Source organism: Schistosoma mansoni, chromosome 3 (assembly GCF_000237925.1).
Source record: "Schistosoma mansoni strain Puerto Rico chromosome 3, complete genome".
In the NCBI taxonomy this organism is placed as follows: Eukaryota; Metazoa; Platyhelminthes; class Trematoda; order Strigeidida; family Schistosomatidae; genus Schistosoma; species Schistosoma mansoni.
Window position 1 is genome coordinate 14761448 of NC_031497.1, and position 10429 is coordinate 14771876.

The 10429-nt window shown below is 33.8% G+C and overlaps 2 non-coding genes across 2 annotated transcripts; both read left to right on the forward strand.

The window, feature by feature from the left end:
* The first annotated feature begins 926 nt into the window (after nucleotides 1-926).
* Smp_tRNA_00400_Pseudo_CGG.1.1 lies at nucleotides 927-998 on the forward strand. The gene has a single exon. It is a non-coding gene (tRNA).
* Nucleotides 928-999, forward strand: Smp_tRNA_01150_Pseudo_CGG.1.1. The gene has a single exon. It is a non-coding gene (tRNA).
* Nucleotides 1000-10429: the final 9430 nt, after the last annotated feature.

Sequence of the window (10429 nt, forward strand, 5' to 3'; positions counted from 1 at the left end):
AAGTTTAAGTCGTCAAAGCTGCATCCTGCCTTGTCCACTGTATCCCATGCTTTCTTCCAGATGTTGACGTCTTCATGATCCAGTCGATCACTCAGGAGAAAGAGAAAGGGTGAGAGTAAGCAACCTTGACTGACACCGGTCTTTACTTCAAACGAGTCGGTGAGCTGACCTCCGTGGACGATTTGGCAGTTTAGTTCATCATAGGAGTTCCGTATGATATTGACTATCTTCTCAGGCACGCCGTAGTGTCGAAGAAGCCTCCATAGTGTCGTCCTGTCCACGCTATCAAATGCCTTCTCGTAGTCAATGAAGTTGATGTAGAGTGATGAATTCCATTCGATTGATTGTTCCACAATGATACGTAGAGTTGCGATTTGGTCTGTACATGATCTATTCTTACGAAATCCAGCTTGTTGATCTCGAAGTTGGGCGTCCACGGGATCCTTCATCCTGTTTAACAATACTCTGTTGAAGACTTTTCCTGGTATTGAGAGAAGAGTGATGCCCTTGTAGTTGTCGCACTTGCTGAGATCACCTTTCTTTGGTATCTTGATCAGAGGTCCTTTTTTCCAGTCTGGGTTCGAGTCCCGCGAGAGTGGGTTCGTGGATGCGCACTGCTGAGGAGTCCCATAATAGGACGAAACGGCCGTCCAGTGCTTCCAGGTTTTCCATGGTGGTCTATCTTCAATTGACTCATGATCTCGACTCTATAAATTACTAAAATCTCCACAAAACCCCTTCTGATAATGATCATGTGCTCACTAGTGACTGACTCCTTGAGGTATTTCCTGGAGTTCTAGTGAGAAGCAGTAACCGGTGGAGTTCAACCAGGTCTGTTGTGAGATAGTAACTCACTGATGACATTGGTGAATGGTTGCTCAATTTCGTGAATCAGTTGAAGTTAGACATTAACACCGTTGGATGCCAGCTCAGTGGTCTATCGGTTAAGGGCTTCGGCTCGGAACTGGTAGGTCCTGGGTTCGAGTCCCGCGAGAGTGGGTTCGTGGATGCGCACTGCTGAGGAGTCCCATAATAGGACGAAACGGCCGTCCAGTGCTTCCAGGTTTTCCATGGTGGTCTATCTTCAATTGACTCATGATCTCGACTCTATAAATTACTAAAATCTCCACAAAACCCCTTCAGATTATTTTATCTTAGTTAAAACAAGAGTACAATATTTCAATTTCTAAAATATTGAATTATAAAGATCCTAACTTGAAAAATAGTTTATCGCTGAAATGATCGCACAAATATTTGTTTTTAAACTTGATCCGTAATAAATTGTATACATGCTTATAACCAAAGATGGATGTTTGCTGAAAACTTGAATTCAATCTAACCTATTATAAATACTCATAAATTTTCTGATTTATTTTAGGATGTTTTTTGCTAATTTCATAAATCATGAGAATCCTTGCTGATAAATCAAACTGAGATATAATATAGTACTGTGACAACTAGTGAACAATTCCTGATATATATATATATATATTTCTCTAGCAGATATCGAAAATAAATTTATTTTTCATTGATGAAACATGTTTTTCTGCAAAATATATAAAAAAAGAATGACAACTGAAACCCATACTTTCTAATAACGGTGTATTGAACAAGAACACGAGTGGGGACAATCGAATGTGTTTGAGGACATTACAAAATATCTCACTGAAACATGAGAACCATATAGTGAACAGTTAATTTGCACAATAACAACCAATCGTCTCAATTTGACCGTTCCTTCTGCAAATTTCAGTCCATAGTCTCCGATTATAATTGTTCATGCTTTTTCGTACCGATTGCGTGCCATTCCCGTTCTCTCCTTATCTATCTTCTACTGAAATACATTCAATACCCGACCATCACCATATACTGCTTATATGGATATCAGTAACCCACACCACAACGGTAGTTGATTGAAGGTAATTGATTAGCACACTGGTCGACTCATTAAACAAGTGGTTATTAAGTTGAAAATTTGGTTTATCTGTCAGACGGTAAACTAAATTTCTTCTCTGTGAGAACAACCATTTAAAATGTCATTTATTAGAGTCAGAATATTTATCAATTCTTAATAACTAATGATTTTTACACATTACATCAGTTAACCTTCTTTGATATCCTTGTATATAATCAAATTCTCTAATTGTTTCTTATTCCAACAGTGTGCACAAACTATTCTCCCTTTATTAGTATATTATAAATAAACTATTTTAACAGGGCATTCTTTTTTAATTGTATTCATTGTATATCAGTCGTTAATTAGTCAAATAAATATATCAAGTGCTTTAGTGCCATTTAAAAGAAGATTAAATTTAACTCAGTTATCAGGTACTTGAGTATGAGACACACTTTATACATGGGAGCTAGTGATGCTACACTATTGCCCAAACAAGAGTAGGAGGAAAAACATACAGATAAAGGAATTAGTGGCCGAAAGTCAATCACTTGAATTAATAACCCACCTCCCCATATAAGTGTAAAGAAGTGGTTTTGGAAAAGTCTAACAAAGCTGATACTACGTTTCCTATACACTGTAGACTAATGTTCAGTTTACGGTTATCCATTTTTTAATAATGAAGAGAAATTACTAGTTTGGAAAAAATAGTGAATTGGTTCAGGGACGGAAACTGATGAAAGCGAGATTATTTAGCTAACTAGATAGTGGCTTAAATGGGTAGAAAATTTACAGAGTGAAACCGCAAATTCGCATTCGTGGTCAATTATCTAATTTCAATTAGTTATGCTGTTTATAACCTGCAAGGTCATTCGAATGTAAATTAAGGTGTTTTCATAGCCCATGTATAAAAAAGTTTACATTCAGTTATTAGTCATGTGAAATAACAAGGTGATAATTTGAAGATTGCTAATTATGCATATATCAAGAAAAACTTCCATATTTTTGAGTTGTCCATAAAAGCAATACAAATAGAGATGGTTTTTATCACAAACAGTGACTTATGTATTTTCCTCTCGTTGTTGTGAACATTCTATTATATTATGTTCTCTAGGCTGGGCGGTCTGATTCGGAAGCTTTCATTGAAGCTATAGACAGTATTGTCACTGCGTACTTGACATAAAGGTCAGCTGATTAATTCATGTACAAGTGCCGAATCATTAGCCTGTTCTGATAAACCCGTGTGAATGATTGTCTTCAGAAATTTTATCAACTCTATTTACCTTTGTACTTCTATTGGCTGTCTTCTTTGGTTGAATATGGATTGTACGACTGCTTGGGATTTCCATTATAGACTGGTAAATAGGGTAGGTAACTGTAGACCCATAGATTGTGGATTAGCCTGAATACCATTTTTCTAGAAATCCAGCGGAATTATTTCAATTTTATTATCTACAATTTGGTATAAGCCCAAACGAAAGAGAATACTTGAGCCAAAATTCTTCTTCATTATTTACGCTTGATTAGAGAAAATCAATTTAATAAAACTCGAAAAAGAGCTAGAACTGCAACTGTAATTCAAAGCATCTTTATTGAAAAAACTGTGCACAAATGATAGCTTAGTTTTTGGTCAGTTTTGATGTACATGAAAGATAAATTATGTTTAGCTGGGATTTAAATACAGAAATTATTTCAATATTATCTTCAAGGTTTTTCACTCTAAAGATCATCTCTACGCTCTTATAACTTGTAAATTCATTTCAATGCCAAACTACGAATTTGAATTTCGTGAATATACTAATAATTATCATATCAACTAAGCAGATATATATCTTGATAGAAAATCATTCTAGAAATAGATTTTCTATCAATATTAATAAAGTATAGTACAATCTTCGTTTTTATAGCGTACAACTTAAGATAATTTGAAAAAGTAGACACTGTTCGCTTCAATAGTTTCATCCACTGAGCTAATATGCCGCGGTTTTCATAGACAAGAAATATATTTTATTTTTGCTAAATGGCTACTCATTATTGTCAGTTGACGAAGGTAGGACGTAGAAACTAAAAAATTCCATCTCAGTGGTCCAGAGGTTGAGCACTAGTGAGCAAAGCTAAAGTCGTGGGTGGGATCCCCTACATGGTCGTTAGTGCGCAATTCTGAAGCGACTTGTGGTAAGAGAAAACAACTATTTGGTCTCTCCAGGCTTTCTATGAGTATTTAATTTAGGTCGGATTGTGGTAACAATAGAGTTTTAAAATCTTCACAAACCTCTATGCTGATAATTAGAAAAAATAATTTTGAACATCTTGATGGTTACAATGTATGACAAACGTACACAAAAACTTTTTTTATTTTCAGTACATAAATTATAAAATAATATTTAAAATGTCTTAAAATTAACTTAAATTGCAACAACGGTATTAATAACAGATGATGTATTAAGGTCGGGAGGAACTGATAACTACAAATATAGATGTTAATGGTGACGTGAAGTATCTCTAAAGATAGGCAGGGATTGATTCACTGATAAAACCAGGTAAATAGACATTATTCAAGTTGTATGGTATGTTCAGCATCAAATTAAATGTTTACACTAATTGGTCACTAATTACTTATCAACATAACACTATATTACTCTTATGATTGACAGAACTCTACTGATTAGATTTGTAGCAAGCCCATTCAACTATTGTATTATTTGTGTGCTCCCTGTAATCCTAATATTTAATTCACTGTAAATTTATGTGTGAGTCTGATTGAGCGCATGTGTGCACATCAATCTTTAATCTGTCCTCTCATTGGTTGTAAACAAAGACAATCAATAATTTATCCACAACCATTAACACTCAAAAAATATATATGGATTTTTAACACACACACACACACACTTGTTTTCCTGGTGTGCTTGCTATCTGTACGCTTGCGGATTTTTACCGAGCTTCAACAATAAACTATCTCTATAACTGGTGTTCAGGCTTTTGAATAATCTCGAGTAAACCCATAATTCTACTAGGAGATTTAGCCTGCGGTAAATAATCAGTTAGCGGGATATTATTTATTTATTGGAGTCAGATATAGAGGAATTAATCCTCTACAGATTATAATATGGCCACTGGACTTAGGAACTCGATATCCCAGTGCAAATTTTTTTATTTTAATTGACTCGACGCAGTCAAAAGTGACCCAAAAACCTAGATTTAATGTGACCTAGCACTCATCAACTAGATGATTTCTCAAACCTTAACGGACCTGGCACACCTCATGTGGTCGGAATCGGTTTCACGAAGTGTTACGAAGATATTTGAACAGGAACTGACCTCCTGTAGAAAAAAAACACACAGACTAATCACTTGACTTTATGGCTCAGGTCAGAATATGACAGCCAGACTAACTGGCTAGAGATCATGGTGCACGTCATTTTAATGTTAGTTATTGAAAGGAATCATCATAAATATCTGTAACTGAAACACAATTTCAAGGTGATTACAAACCAGGACAAAGAGTTTGAAAGTTCTATGGGAAACATAGGAAGAAAGGGAGATTTTATAGCTTCAGATTACTGCCTGATGGTGGTCAAAGTGAAACTGAAGCTAATAAATCAATGGACAACTGTACAAGCTGCATTACAAAAGCTCAGCAAAACCCTCCTGGACAAAAAAAATAAATATAACTTGTCAACATTTGAAAAGGAGAGCCCAGGACAGAGTAGGTTGGAGAATCCCAATCAGAGGTCCATGGCCAACGAGAGGTAAAATTTGTAAGTACAACCATGAAAGAAACCTGGTTGCAGAGAATGTTGTCTATCGTTGCCAACTACCCAACATCATAGAATAATAAATTATTTTATGATTCGTCCACCAATAACGTGCAGTGGTTCTTCTGTTATTCTTGGAAGGGAGAGAACTAAAATCAAGTCATATGAAGCTTTTTCACTGAAATGAAATTATAGTTGACTAATTTCTGCCAAAAAATAGACAAGTCTGCTTAGTTCTCATTATTGTCCCTTGGGATTTTTGTTTTTCAAATAATTATCAGTATCACTCAGTTAGACTTTTTTACCACTTACGTTTCTTTTTTACAACTAGCTCTTACATTGAATATAAGTAAATAAATACAAGATTAAATAATAGTGACCAACAGTACTAAAGGTACACAGTCGAGCCTTTGTTAGTGGTCAATTTCACATCTTCAAGCTTAGTTTTGTCTATATTTAGAGTCGTCATATTCCTTTTGACTGGATTAGACTTTTCTTCAATTAATTTCAAACTTGGTAACACAATGATTTCATTTTTATTGGTTTACGTCATTCCGTTGTTGATATTATGACTGAAATTTGATCAGTTTCAGTTGTCATATGTACATTCTGCGGGGATTAATTCACTATAGTTATAATGATATGAATTCATATAGAATAAATGAAACGTGACTAGCAGTCAAATTCAGGACGAGTGTTTTGTCCTAATGAGGACTCGTCAGATAGATGTTCCTCCTTTCTAACTTTGGTGTTCGCCTCAAGACTCGAACCTAGTACTGTTTGCTTTAAACAACAAGGCCTTATCCACTTAGCTAATCACTTCAGATAATCACTCACTTGTGCAACGGATATGAATTTACATTTAATTTGTAATGTTGTGGATTATCCCGTTGACACCACCTAGCTGATGAGTAAAAAACGGGACCAAACGCGCATCCTGGGTTCTACTGCTAGCTATTTTCTGTCTATTCTACATAAATTTGTGAAATATTTAATCAAGTAACTCTTGAATGAAGGCATTGATATGTGGAGTATATATTTTCCAGTGCAACATTTTGCTACCGCATTTTTTATATGCAAAACAACTCTACGGAAAAATTACCCGTATCTACTTATCTGAAAGTTAACCAAAGCTAGAAAAATGGATACGAACATTTATACTACTTAAATTTTGTCAGTAGAATCACATTGTTGGAAAATAATTTTTGTGTTTTGCTTGTTGTGTTCAAACTTTGAGAGTCTACAATAATAAATTATTTTACTTTTTCCGGTGTAAGTTTTTCCGTGCTGGCTTTATTCAGGTCTTCAATCATACACAAACTGATTGCTTTGTATCATTTATATCAGGATGTTTAGCAGTCAGGTTGCTGCTCAAAGTTAATAAAAGATATTCAACCTTTGCCAATAAAATGACGAAATCTTATATATTAACATTATTGACTCCATTTTAATTTACATATGCTTACCTGACGATAACTTTGATTTATATGGCTTTCCAATAGTTTCGCTGTTATGTGAATAAATTAGTAAAATGTATATTATCCATAAATTTTGAAAAGTCACATCTTACATTAACTATCACAAAACTTTAGGTGAATTTAACGTTTCATGCGAAATTCCGCTATTACCTGAGATTAGTCTCATTCATCCGAGATAGTGTTAGGGTTACACGAATCTACAAATAAGTACTAACAAACATAGCGTTAGAAAACATCGGTCCAGTACAGTGACTAAACAACTATTCAAGTTTTAATGATTGCCTAGTAACTGACGTAGTGAATTGTTTCTCATTTGGTATGGTACATTTATGTGACCGGCAGTATTCCAAAGAATTTATAAGCGCTTGCAAGTTAGTTTAGGTGTTACGTTTTTTCTAAACACAGAGATATGTTAAAAAGATCTGTGACTTACTATACTAATGAATTTAATAGATCGTTGAAGTGTTCTGATGTTCTGTATATAACCCCAGAAATGCTCGATGTTGTAGGAGACAAATCAGTCTGAGTATGAAGCAGTAGTTAGGGTAAAAGACAAGAATTTTATCCGTACTGAGCTATCTAAAGAATTCTTCGGTACTCCATTTATCCTGAGAGAAGTTACAATATTAAAAAGCATTAAAAATGTTTTTGTATAATTCCTGTCTCCAGTTGTTTTCCACTGACTAGAATATCCTATAAATAGATAAATTTCTTAAAAACTTATGCATATTTTTGTCGTGGATAGATATTTACTAGAAAAAGTGCTTGAAAAGTACGGAGTATTGGACAGTCATCTCATTCTAGCGTAGATCTTTCAAAAATGCCCAATCACCAACTCGACAGTGATTGAACTCGAAACTACTAAGTGTCACTAACAGTGGGACACCTTTAGTCTCATGTAGTTTTATTTATTCACGTTTATTGGTTCTGACTATGATTCGGATCAGATCGGTGGAAATAAGCGAGGATGTTACTTTTATATTTTGATATCACCATTTTTATTTTCAGCTTACAATGAATTAAAGTGAATTTTCATCTAAAAATGAACTCCTATCCTTGATTTAGTTGAATTCGTATGAAGAGCGAACCCTACGAATTAAAATGACTATAATTTCTGGTTTTCACAACTGAAATATTGGTTCCTCAATACACAGTTATTTTGTGTCATACAGATTAACTTTCAGCAAATAGCCTTTAGCAATAAAGATTCATACTAATGAAAACTATTTTGGAAAGATTCTGCTTTAATTTGCCTAACGCAGGCAATAATCTCAATCGATAATTAAACCACCCAATTACATTTCACTTTGTTTATCGAATGGTCAAAATTTAGTAACGGTTAATAATCCTCTGACATAAACAATTCAATAGGTATTGAATACCTAGTGCTCATGCCATCTGTTTTACTAGGCTAAATCAAATGTATCTGGTTTAAAAATGAAGCTATTTTGATAATGCACCGTGTATCCCCACTATTAGCACACACTATCTTGTAGTCAATTAACCAATCTAACTTGCAACTGTTACCATTCTCAAAAATATACATATTATTATCATCAGACCAGTATTGTCTCGTAATTTATAGTGTTGTGAATGGACGAACATAATAAAAATTAGGACTTTTGGAACTGGTTTTTGAATTATTATCATTTAAACTTTTTGTTTTATAGTTACCAAGTAACCAACTGGATTACTATGTCTACATTGTCCGGTTGTCATAAGCTTCCGTTTAATCTATTAACTGTTATTAGACTACTTATTCCATTTTTTATTGTTAATCGATTTTTCACAGCTTGCTCTATTCACAATCATTTTTGGCTTGTTGATGTATAATTGCGATTTTTCATTATGTGGTGCTATGTAGTCAAGTATTCGCAATTTGCTTAGTCGTAATTTTCAGTTTAAGTGCACCCAACTAAGAACAATCAATTTGATCTTTATACAGTTTCGAAAAGTCATAAGTAGCACAACCATTCATTTACGTATGATGGATGTTTCAAATATTATTTCTTGAATTCAGCATTTCAACATGTTTCGTAAAAATGAACATGCAGAAGGATGTATTGCACCTTTGTTCGAAAAAGCTTTACATGTACAAACTAAAAAAATCGATGGAGATAATAAAAGTTATGTAGAGTATAGAAATCAGACACAGTAAATCCTACATATAAGAAAGACATTTTTTATTTATAGACAAAATAATACAACCAGCCAATCAACTCATATAACTATCAAGACATATATATAAGTCTAAGTTTTCTTGTTTGTTCTTGATTTCTATTAAACTACCATGTTGATATTTCACAGAATAAAATGTTGCTTACTATTTGTATTGAAAATACCCTAGTAATGCATGGTTTTTCCATTAAGCACCTCTACCCAATATGACAGAATAATTATAAACATGGAAGTGGATTATTGTACAAAGGATAAATGTAAAGCTGTACAAATGCACAACTGCATCTCTGTGCTAATGCGGTATGGCAACTCGAACTGATGTACGTACGTACGAAGTTCTATGTTGTGACTGACTGACCGACTGTACAAATGCACGAATGTAAATGGCCGCAAATTATAGTATAATTGATTGTACATTTATCTACATATATATTCCCAGTGGGTTTTTTTTGGGGGGGGTGTGAAAAACTGAGTCATATCTAACCTACTAAACTACATACTCCGGCAGATATTGCAAGACATTGGTAGGTATAAACCATATGTACACTTAATGAGTTCAGGCAATACATACAAAATATTTATGTAACTCAGAAGATTGATTGTTTCCATTCATCATTTTCACCGAAAGGATATTAAGAGACCCTACTAGTAACTGACCCAATTATGATAAGATATTCTTACAATACTTCAAAATGCCAGTGAATATTGTCACTGAATTCAAAACAATGAAGATTTGAGTACAGGGACAATGTACGAAATACATCTACGTACAACTGATTACACGAGTTTTTAAAAAATATGGATGTAATAAAATCCGACAATATCACTAACAACTTTCATTGAACGACATATAGAATTGAACGTCTAAAGTAGGCTAATCCTGTCAAAGTATACATAAACATGTTGTTAGAAAGTTCGAGCAATTCTCATTTACAATAAGCATCTTTATATCAGAATCAAAATTAAAAACAATAATTTGCCATTGAAATTTATAGACTTTATTTTGCCATCAACTTTAGACAAAAGTCAAACTGGAAAGAGTGAAAGCAGTTATATACACACACATACAGTAGGAAAGTTAATTTTGACCAAAACAAACGAAAATTAATTATGAGAATGAG